Source organism: Lycium barbarum, unplaced genomic scaffold (genome assembly GCF_019175385.1).
Source record: "Lycium barbarum isolate Lr01 unplaced genomic scaffold, ASM1917538v2 unchr_scaffold_58, whole genome shotgun sequence".
NCBI classification, from domain to species: Eukaryota; Viridiplantae; Streptophyta; class Magnoliopsida; order Solanales; family Solanaceae; genus Lycium; species Lycium barbarum.
In genome coordinates this window covers 24,515-34,394 of record NW_026843510.1, presented here as the reverse complement: position 1 = coordinate 34,394, position 9,880 = coordinate 24,515, and the positions used below count along the sequence as shown (strand labels likewise).

Sequence of the window (9,880 nt, the reverse complement as noted above, 5' to 3'; positions counted from 1 at the left end):
CGTACTTGTTATGCACATCAGCCCAAGTCATAGCACTGAATTCCAACAAGTTTTTCTTCAATTTATTGGAAGTGTTGGAACTCCTGGAGTTGATCCCCTTTGTGAATGCTTGGCGGCCCATTCTTCAGGGACCGAGGATAACAACATTTTTTCCCGCTGAAATCTATTAACAAACTCCCTAAGCCGCTCATCGTCCCTTTGAAAGATTTTGAATATATCCGTTTTCCACACTTGCACCTTATGTGCCCCTGCGTGAGCCTTCACGAAGGCACTCGCAAGTAACTCGAAGGAGGGGATGGAGTGGTGGGGTAGTGAATAGTACCACTGCATCACTATTTTAGTTAAGTTCTCACCGAACTTCTTCAAACTCACTAATTCGATCTCATATTCCTCGATCTTATATACGGTGATATGCTCTTGAGGGTCGGTGATTCCGTCGTACTTCGGTATATATGGCATTTTGAACCTCTTCGGGATCACCTTCGGCCCCGCGCTGGGAGGGAAAGGCCTCCTTAATGTGTATTTTGTTTCTTGTCCAGTGAGGATAGGAGGTGCTCCCGAAATTTGATCCACTCGAGAATTGTAGTCATCCACTTTTTTATCGTTGGAGTCCTGTCGTTTAGCCAAGCCTTTGAGAATTCTTACTACATCAGACTGCTCGGCGATCGGCCTATCCTGGCTCTTACCGACCTCGACTTCCCTTCGAACCTGGTCAGAAACTCTATCGGATCTGGTGCCAGCTCATCGTTGAGGTCCCTTTGGAGTCGAAGGATGGCCTCCTATTGCTGCATGGTAACATTATGTTCCTGCAACAAATTGTAAATCAAACGTAAGTTAATTTCCCCCGTTTCTCCTCCAGAGGCTCCATGCCTGTTCGTATCAACAGGTGGGTTTTGAATGAGCTGATTGTTGATCGAATTGATGGCAGGTGCATTATTGAGTGGCACCCCGTTGAGGTTGGCGTCGTGCCCGCTGAATTCATCTTCGTTAAGATGTACAGATCGGCTAGGGTTCGACATTGTGTAACCTGAAATCACCGAAATGAAGAAAGCAAGTGAAAGTCGTTTATACAAGCCTGTCGCTATTATCCTTAGCCCAACGGTGGGCGCCAAACTGTTTAACCCTAAAATAACAACAATTGAATTTGTACACAATTTAAAAGATACTTGACTTAAGCTTAATAACAAATGCAGAGAGTTAACGAGTGCGAGTAAATAATTAATGAAGCAATAAGCAAACAAAATAGAGCCTGAGTTCGAGATGATAAATCCGGTAGGAGAAGATCCTTGTTCGGACTATGTTCCCTAGGTCCGATTGGGGAAATTCCTTCCTCGGACTGTTGTGCGGATAGTAAAAACTTGGAACGAAACAAAATGATGAAATACTGGGGCAAAGGTTTTTAACGAAGAAGAACTTCTATTAGCCACTAGAATGTATTGTATAGATTGTGATGCCCTCTAATGGAGCTGATACATTCGTTTAAATAGTACAAGATTCCTACTCGAATTAGGAGGCACGAACCCTCTCGTGGATAAAAACAGCTGCGATACAGTCGGATACGTCCATTGTTGGCGCGATCTCCGACGATAAATCGGGTGAAGATAACTTTCCGTTGATTTGGGTTTGTCGCTTCGGGCATTCTTCGAGTTCTATCTCACGGACTCGCTAGCTCGGTCACCCTCGGTTTGATTTCACGGACTTACTATAATGTACCTTCGCTGAATCTGAGAGAACAAAGTTCTCACCGTACACATAATTCTTGCTTATTCTTTAGGTTACAATTTCATACATTCATCACTTATGATATCTATAATATTCTAATGATATAATATCTATAATCAAATTTATATTATATTATATTAAAAGCGAAAAGCTCCATGGTTGAAAGTTGTATTACGATAATACTCTTCAAAAGTTGATCGACTAATTACCCCTCATTCAAAAAGAAAACCTACACGCTTACACAAATAAATTGAATGTGATCAGAAGATATAAATTACCCACTTTCTACATACAGATTTTGTGGGGTCATGTGGTAATAAGTGACAATAATTCGATAGCCAGCTTAAGGTAGACATATGGTGGTGATTGACTTTCTCTACAATTTTTACAATATGCTATTTTCATTCGGTAATAGTTTCTTTGATATGTATCCAACTGTAAAAGGAGAAGGCTACAATTTTGTTAAAAACAAAAACACAAGCATTTGCAACCATAACCGATGTTGACTATATTCATTGTTAAAATATGCAAATGTTGAAATAATATATATATATATATATATATATATATATATATATATATATATATATATATATATATATATATATATATATATATATATAAAAGAAGCATGAACTCCTTAACTTAAAAGTTAAATTACAACAATACCCTTATATAACCTTAATATCCTATTTTTATTTAAAAAAACAAATACGTTTAGAAACAAGCCCAACTATTTCATGCGAAAATATCACGCGACATTCTGGTGGATGAATACTAGTTGTCACTAATAAAAAGGTACACAAAAGAGCAACCGCAACATGGAAAAAGTAAAAGAGAAGAGACGTAACAGAAAAACACCGCTTCGCACATACCCCATCTGTTTAACATCACAATCATTGGATTTTTTATTTTTATTTTCGACAAAATACATTAAATCATCCCTAAACTATACCCAAAATGTCGATGTCACACTTAAACTATACCGGTGACCTAATACACACTCGAACATTTTAAAAGTGAATTATTTTACCCCTCATACATTTATAACTAGCTGCACATGGGGAGGTGTAATACACTCGCCCGCCATGTCAGCGCCACGTCAATGCCACATCAATAAACTGCCAAATTTGTTTTTTAAAAAAATCCATGTCATTTAATTGCTTCTCCTTCACATTCATAAAAAATGCAACCACTCAACCACCATGGATAATCACCCACCACCAAATTCATCCCACCACTACTAGATTCACAACTTAATCAATCGTAGCTCTCTGAAAGTGTAAATTTCTCATGAATTTGTCGCTACTGCGTTCCACGCGATGCGAAGTATCATACTTATCTTCTCCACAAAAAAAAAATAAAAAATTAAGCCAACCTCGCCGGGAGAAATGGTGGCCGGTGAACAAACTTGTCGACCAACACCCAGTAACCAAAACCACCATAGATCCAAATCGACCATCAGAGACCTGATCCAAATAGAGTGAACAAAATTGACACATGCCATTTTGTATTCTCAAGGCACCAGCAAGAGAAAAAGACATAAGCATTCCGTGCCTAACAATTAATTTAAAAGTTAATAAGCAGGAAATAATTTTACCACCATATATTCAAAATTCACCACTGGAATCACATCACCACCATTGAAACCATCCAAAATTGTAAGAACCACTGTAAATTTTGCACCTATCACCAAACCCGCCATCAAAATCGTAGCTCGCCCCTTTGAAAATATAATACCTATAGGGTAGTTAAAATGAGGGGGTTTATAAAATAAAAAAAATAAAAAAAGAGGAGGAAAGCAAGTGGGTGGTGGGGGGGGGGGGGGGCGTGGTTCAAGATGGAGAACAAAAATTGGGTTTGAAGATGAAGAGGGGTGGTGAAATTTATGATGGGTTTGATCATTGATGAGAAAAAATGAATTGATGAAGAAATTAAGTTGTAGAGAAGAGTGATGAGAAAAAAAAAATGAAATAGAAGACATGGAAAATAGGGTGTGAAGAAGAAAAGGTCTGGGGGAGGGGGAAGAAGAAAGGGACGTTGGGGGGGGGGGGGGGTGATGAAGAAGAAGAAGAAGTGTGGGGTGGGAGGAAATGAAGAAGAAAGGGGCGGGTGAGGGTGAGGGTGGGGTGGGGTTAAAAAAATTAAATCTTTAAATTAAAAAAAAATGAAAAATTCTACTCAAAACGCGCTTTTTTATTTTATTTTGATATTTTGTGCCACATCAGCAACTCAGGGAGTAAAATAATTCACTTTTAAGATGTTCGAGTGTGTATTATGTCACCAGTATAGTTTAAGTGTGACATCAACATTTTGAGTATAGTTTAGAGTTGATTTGATGTATTTTGCCTTTTATTTTGCCTCTAGTTAAATTATTTTCAACATTTGTATAGTTTCTTACCATGACTACAATCGGTATAGTATTAACAAGATGAAATTATTCTCGACGGACGTTTGATAATAAACTTTTTTGTGCCGAAGCTAATCATTATTTACTTTTAATTTGATGAGTCAATTGATTCTATTATTTTCGATGACTGATTTCAGGTAGATAATGATATAATGTGAGTTCATCGGAAAAATTGATGCTGTTAGCGGAGGATCTAGAGTTATGTTCTACTTACTCACCAGAATTGCGCAAATAGCGTCATCAATCTTCTCCGAAGGTGTTATGTTCATACCCTCATAGCGTTTTTGTCACCCTACCCCACCCCACCCCACCCCCACCCCCTCTCTCTTTTATCTCATGCTCAGTAATTTTTTCTTTGATAATTTCTTCCAAGATGATTTTTAATCAAGGAATTGCAGTTTGTTAGGTTAAAGTTCATTTGGGGGATATGAATCTTTATTAGCATGGAGGAATTTTTTAGTCATTTTACATGGACCAACACTAAAAACCAGCAACAAGACGCTGGCATTTTGAGGGTACACTATGCAGTTACTTGTACCTTATTTACAGGTGCTGATTGTTCGGTTTGGATGGATTGTCTTCTGGAAAAAAATCAAATCAATTCAATGGGTTTTTCAAATATTGGAATCAAACCAAAACAATTAAGTCAGCTATTCAAATAGTCATTTTTTCATTGATTCAGTCTTTTTAATTTTTTTAAAAATATATGTGACATGCACTTCCAAATACATATTCCAATGGTAATATTTTAGCCGAACACTACCAAATCAATTGGTGTTTATGAAAGAATCTTATTTTATCAAAATATCTTGATGAAAATTGAATCAAGATTGATTAATAATTCAAGAACTCAACTAAAGACAAGTTATTTTTAATATGAAATCGACTCTTGGACTTATCAAATAAAGAAGACAAATCAAACCAGAATGCGAAGACAAATTAAAGAATTAAACTATAAATCAAGAGGGGAAAATATAACATGTACCATAATTTTTTTTAACAAATTATATAAATATATACATATAAATGACCAATTATACTTCTTTAAATAGCTATCCATGTTGTCGGTTTAGTTTTCCAATAAATTTTTGCTTAAAGTCGAAATCAAATCAAATATTATCTATTTTAAAATTTAAAATCAAAACCAAATCAGACGGAAAAAAACATTTTTCCTTTTGGATTTCAGTTTGATTTATTTCTCCATTTTGGGTGAACACCCCTATACAAAATGATGTTCATCAATAGGTGATTTATGATTTTTGTGCCACTTTTGTTTATGTTTTAGCCTGGTACAACCTTTTTTTGCTGAACAGAATGTTCCGGCAACTTTTACAAATCACTTTTGGTATCTGTTATACGATTTGAAGATGTTTGGTTTAATGCTCACTGGCTATGGACGGAGAAATTTGCAGTGAATGACAATCAATTAGATAAAATGTTTGTGAAGTTTTGAAAAATAATATTTAGGCAGAAGTAAAGTATCTTGATTAAGCGATTAATGCTAAGAAGATCTTGCCATCAAAATATCATTTTATGGTAAGTGCTGAACTATTCCCATTGAAGACAATGAGACATGTTAAATACAATTTGAAAGATTTTTTATATTCTTTTCAACTACGTCATACAGTAATTACCTAGTTCAAGTAATATACAAACCAACTCCATTCATTATTATGGAAATAGTGGAACTATCAAGAACGTCAATTAGTGATTCAAAATGACTTAATTATTCAATTGGCAACATTTATGATAGTTATAAAAAGGATGATGCTATTGCAACAGTCCTGGCCATACAGAGCAACCGAAATCGGTAAAAGAACATACATCATAAATAGCTTTTATAAGAAAGCATCATGTGAGATACGCCTCATTATATATTTGTATCTCATAAAATTAAAGTAAATAAAAGAATCAAATATGTATGTATTAAACTTTAATTTTGCATTTTTATAGTTTAAAACTGTTTATCCCGAATTCGGATGATCAATTAAATTTGTGGGTGAGGTATAGGATAGGTGGTTGTGCCTTAAATCTATTTGATGGAGAAAAGAAATATATGAATATACTATGAAGAAGCAGCTAATAATCGGTGGTTTGCTATGTACTTGTATGTTTACTAATATATGAGTGTTACTTGATTGAAGAAATGTAAGAGATAAACACCACAAATGTTGACCGAAATCAGATATTGAGAGGGAGATTTTATATAAATATTGCTATTACAATAGTTCTTGATATAAGGGAGCCAACCCCTCAAAAGTGGGAAATGACCCCTATTTATAGTGTTGCCTCATGGGCTCCTTACGATAAGAGAAAACTAAAAAATAAAGAAAAGACTCTGACTTGGATTAGGTTGGCCGTACGGTCTGACACCCGTACGATTGGCAGTTGAACATGGCAGGACGTTATCGACGCGTGGCAAACGTGTAATGGATCTCCCGGACCAACGGCCACGGATAAACGGACTAACGGCCACGACCAACTCGGCCATGAAGAAACCGGGCCAAATGGTGCCCTTCCTTGACTTCGGTCCAAGCGTTCCCCCGGTTCAGAATGAAAGTCTTCATGCATGTTCTTGTCCCCTTCTTCCTTCGGTTACTTGTCTCACCGCTTTAACGCATATCCGGTTTTTACCGTATACACATAGTCCCCACACTTCTCGGACCGCAGATTTATCGGAGCAACGGGAAGTGGATGAATCAAGAAATCGGCGACTCCATTTGTCCGATTTTATCTTCTCATTTTGGCGGGAACAGTTGTGTCACATCCCCCTTTTCATCGGCCACGTGTCTTATCCCGGATGGTCCGCTCTAACAACTGCCGCACGCACGTCGTTTCAAGTCAATCCTCATTAATTATGGGACACGTGATGCTTCCCGATTGGTTGGAAACCGTAACCGCTGTTGACACCCAATTTTGTCCCGCCTCTCTTCCAAAATACCTATTTTACGCTTCTAACATTTTCTGGAAAATTAAAAAAAATATATATATTATATTTACTATAATTATTAGCCTTTTATCAAAGCCGGTGTTTCATTATTATATTACAGTTACTAATTATTCTTATTATTCTTATTATTATTATTATTATTATTATCATTATTATTATTATTATTATTATTATTATTATTATTATTATTATTATTATTATTATTATTATTATTATCATTTTCGGCATTTTACCAGCTCACGCACGCGCATCGCATTTATCTTTGCATAATTAGAATAATAGTATTTATTTACCGTGGATTTTCAAAAAAAGAAATATATTATTTGCACGACTATTATAACACCATATAATCTTATTACCCGAGTCCTAATAATCACACATTTTTGTATTAAGCAATATTTTGTCACCCTTGGTATATCATTAATTAAAATGGGTCTTTTATTCAAGTGCAGAAGCCAAACTATTTCTTGCACTCAGTCCGTATTTTTGATTTATCGGATTCCAAATCAAAGTCCAATCAACTCATAAATATTTTCTGACCAACCTATATTTTTTACCCTAATTTTTAGATCAGTCCGTGTTTTAATGCGCTGGCCCATTCTTTTAATACCCGGTCTAAAAATTGACCCAGTCCACAAATGGACCGGGTCTGACCCGTTTTACACAAAATAAGGGTTTCCCCTCATCTTCCCTTTCATTTTTCGTTCCCCCCCCCCCCCCCCCCCGCCGCACTTCCACCTTTCCCTTCCACCGCCGCTTCACCTCCCTCGCCTTCCTCTCATCGCCACCCCCCATTTCCGCCGCTCTTCCCTCTCTTCTTTCCTCTCTCCTTCCCTTTTACCCTAAAACCCCCACTGCCATCCCGCGCCTCTGTTCCCCACTAATTTTCTCCTCACGTTCTTCCCTCTATCTCCCACGCTGCTCACTGCCGCTCCACTACCACGTTATCCCTGACACCCCACTCGTCTGACACTACACCTCTGACACCACCCCCACGCCGCTCCGTGCCCATACTTCTGACACCCCCGTGCGTCTGTTCCCCTCACGCTCCTCTCTCTCTTCTTCACGCGAAAATCCTGACCATCTACTATAAATAATCGTTTTCCAGTCTATCTGGAGATGGGGATTTTGGATCTGAAAAACCCCTATAAAGAAATCGAGACAGTCCTGAAAAAAGGGATTTTTGGGATTCATAAAGTCTTTCCAAAGAACAAATTTTGTTTTATTTGTGAAAAAACCCCCTAAAGTTTCGAACTTTTTTTTTAATCGCTTCAAATTCCCGTCTAAAATTATCAAATCTTCATCAGTTTTTAATATTTGGGATATTCATTCGAAAACAAAGGATTATTCTGATTCTTTTTTTTTTATTTCCCGCGATTGATTCAAGTCCGTATAAATTTGAAACCAGAGTCTCAAATCGTCGAGGTAAATCTGAAAAACCCGCACCCACTTCGTTGCACCCGAAGGAGGTAATTCTCCATTATTTTCTTTTATTTTTGTTGCATTTTCTGTTGTTCTGTGTTATTTTAGTTTTATTGTTTCCATAATTCAAGTGTGTTAGTTTCAAGTTTAAGTTATTCTAATTCGATAGATAAATCTGTTTCTATATTAGTCTGTTTTATGTGGTTAAGCATGTTCATTTGTGAGAATTCAGTTTAGTTTGTTAAGAATGTAAACAACCCTTCCTTAGTTGGTTTAATTTCAGCTTAGTAATTTATATGGATTATGTGTTCATACTGGTGTAGCCTGATCCAAATACATATTGATTTATCATTAGCCTGCATAAGCATGTTTATTTATCTTAAATAAGTAATAACAATGTTCTGCTTGAATTACTGTTCCTTCTGTTAATCAAAAAATATGATTTTAACATGACAACATGTTATTAAAGTAACCAAATCAGTAGCGTATACCATATGTTCTAAGTATTTTGTTAAATTAGTTTGATTAGTTAGCCACTGTTACCATGTCTATTATGGTCCTTTTAGGTGAGTACAAACCAAATGTCTCCCATGTGAATATGTGCTATGTTGACCCTCAGTATATCACAGTTTAGCTTAATCCCTGTTATAAACTCTGGCCAATCAAAATGATGGCAAATCTTGTGTTTCGGGTGGAATTTGTCTGAATCAGTGGGATGTTTTAATATGATTCAATCTAGTCTATAAGTTGTTTCGATTGATTCCTGTTTGATTATGTGTCATAATCATACCCAAGAACTCATTGGATGCTTCAATTGTTGTTCTCTTACCTGAGTATTACAAACCTGCGTAAATGCTCTGTGTTAATATCATGTTAAAACAAACCATTGAAATAGATAAACCTTAAGGACTGCTCTGTTTGATGCATGAATTTATTATGGTGATTTCGCTTTTCTTTTGAGTCGATCTGTTATGCATATTTCAGCCTGCAAATCAGTTAATTTTGTCGAATTTATGGCTATGCTTAAATAGTGTTCAAAGAATAATGTTGAAATTTCCTACATACGTTGGTTTGGTTTAGGGCATATGGTAAGGTGTTTGGTTAACATGATTCATAACTAGGAATTGTTTTGTGTGTTTGATAAAAAACTGCTATACCCTAATGAATTAGGAGTTTAGGAGTTTGTGTATGGAAGCTGCTTGTGTATGGAAGCTGTTTGGGTATGGACAAATGTTTGAGTTAGAGAATCCCTATCTCTAAAGACTCCTAATTTTCTTAAAGTGATCTGTTTGTCTAGTATATATCGCTCGTTATGTAGGAAACGTGATTGAATACCATGAATATGAGCTAAAATGTGATTGAATACCATGAATATC

General features: G+C 36.3%; 1 long non-coding RNA gene across 1 annotated transcript; it reads right to left on the bottom strand.

The window, feature by feature from the left end:
- Positions 1-2,874: 2,874 nt before the first annotated feature.
- Positions 2,875-3,750, bottom strand: LOC132625740 (uncharacterized). The gene is made up of 2 exons (XR_009576972.1): positions 3,323-3,750; positions 2,875-3,191 (listed from the first exon to the last, which is right to left on the bottom strand). It is a non-coding gene; the product is annotated as an uncharacterized LOC132625740 (long non-coding RNA).
- Between the last annotated feature and the right edge of the window lie 6,130 nt (positions 3,751-9,880).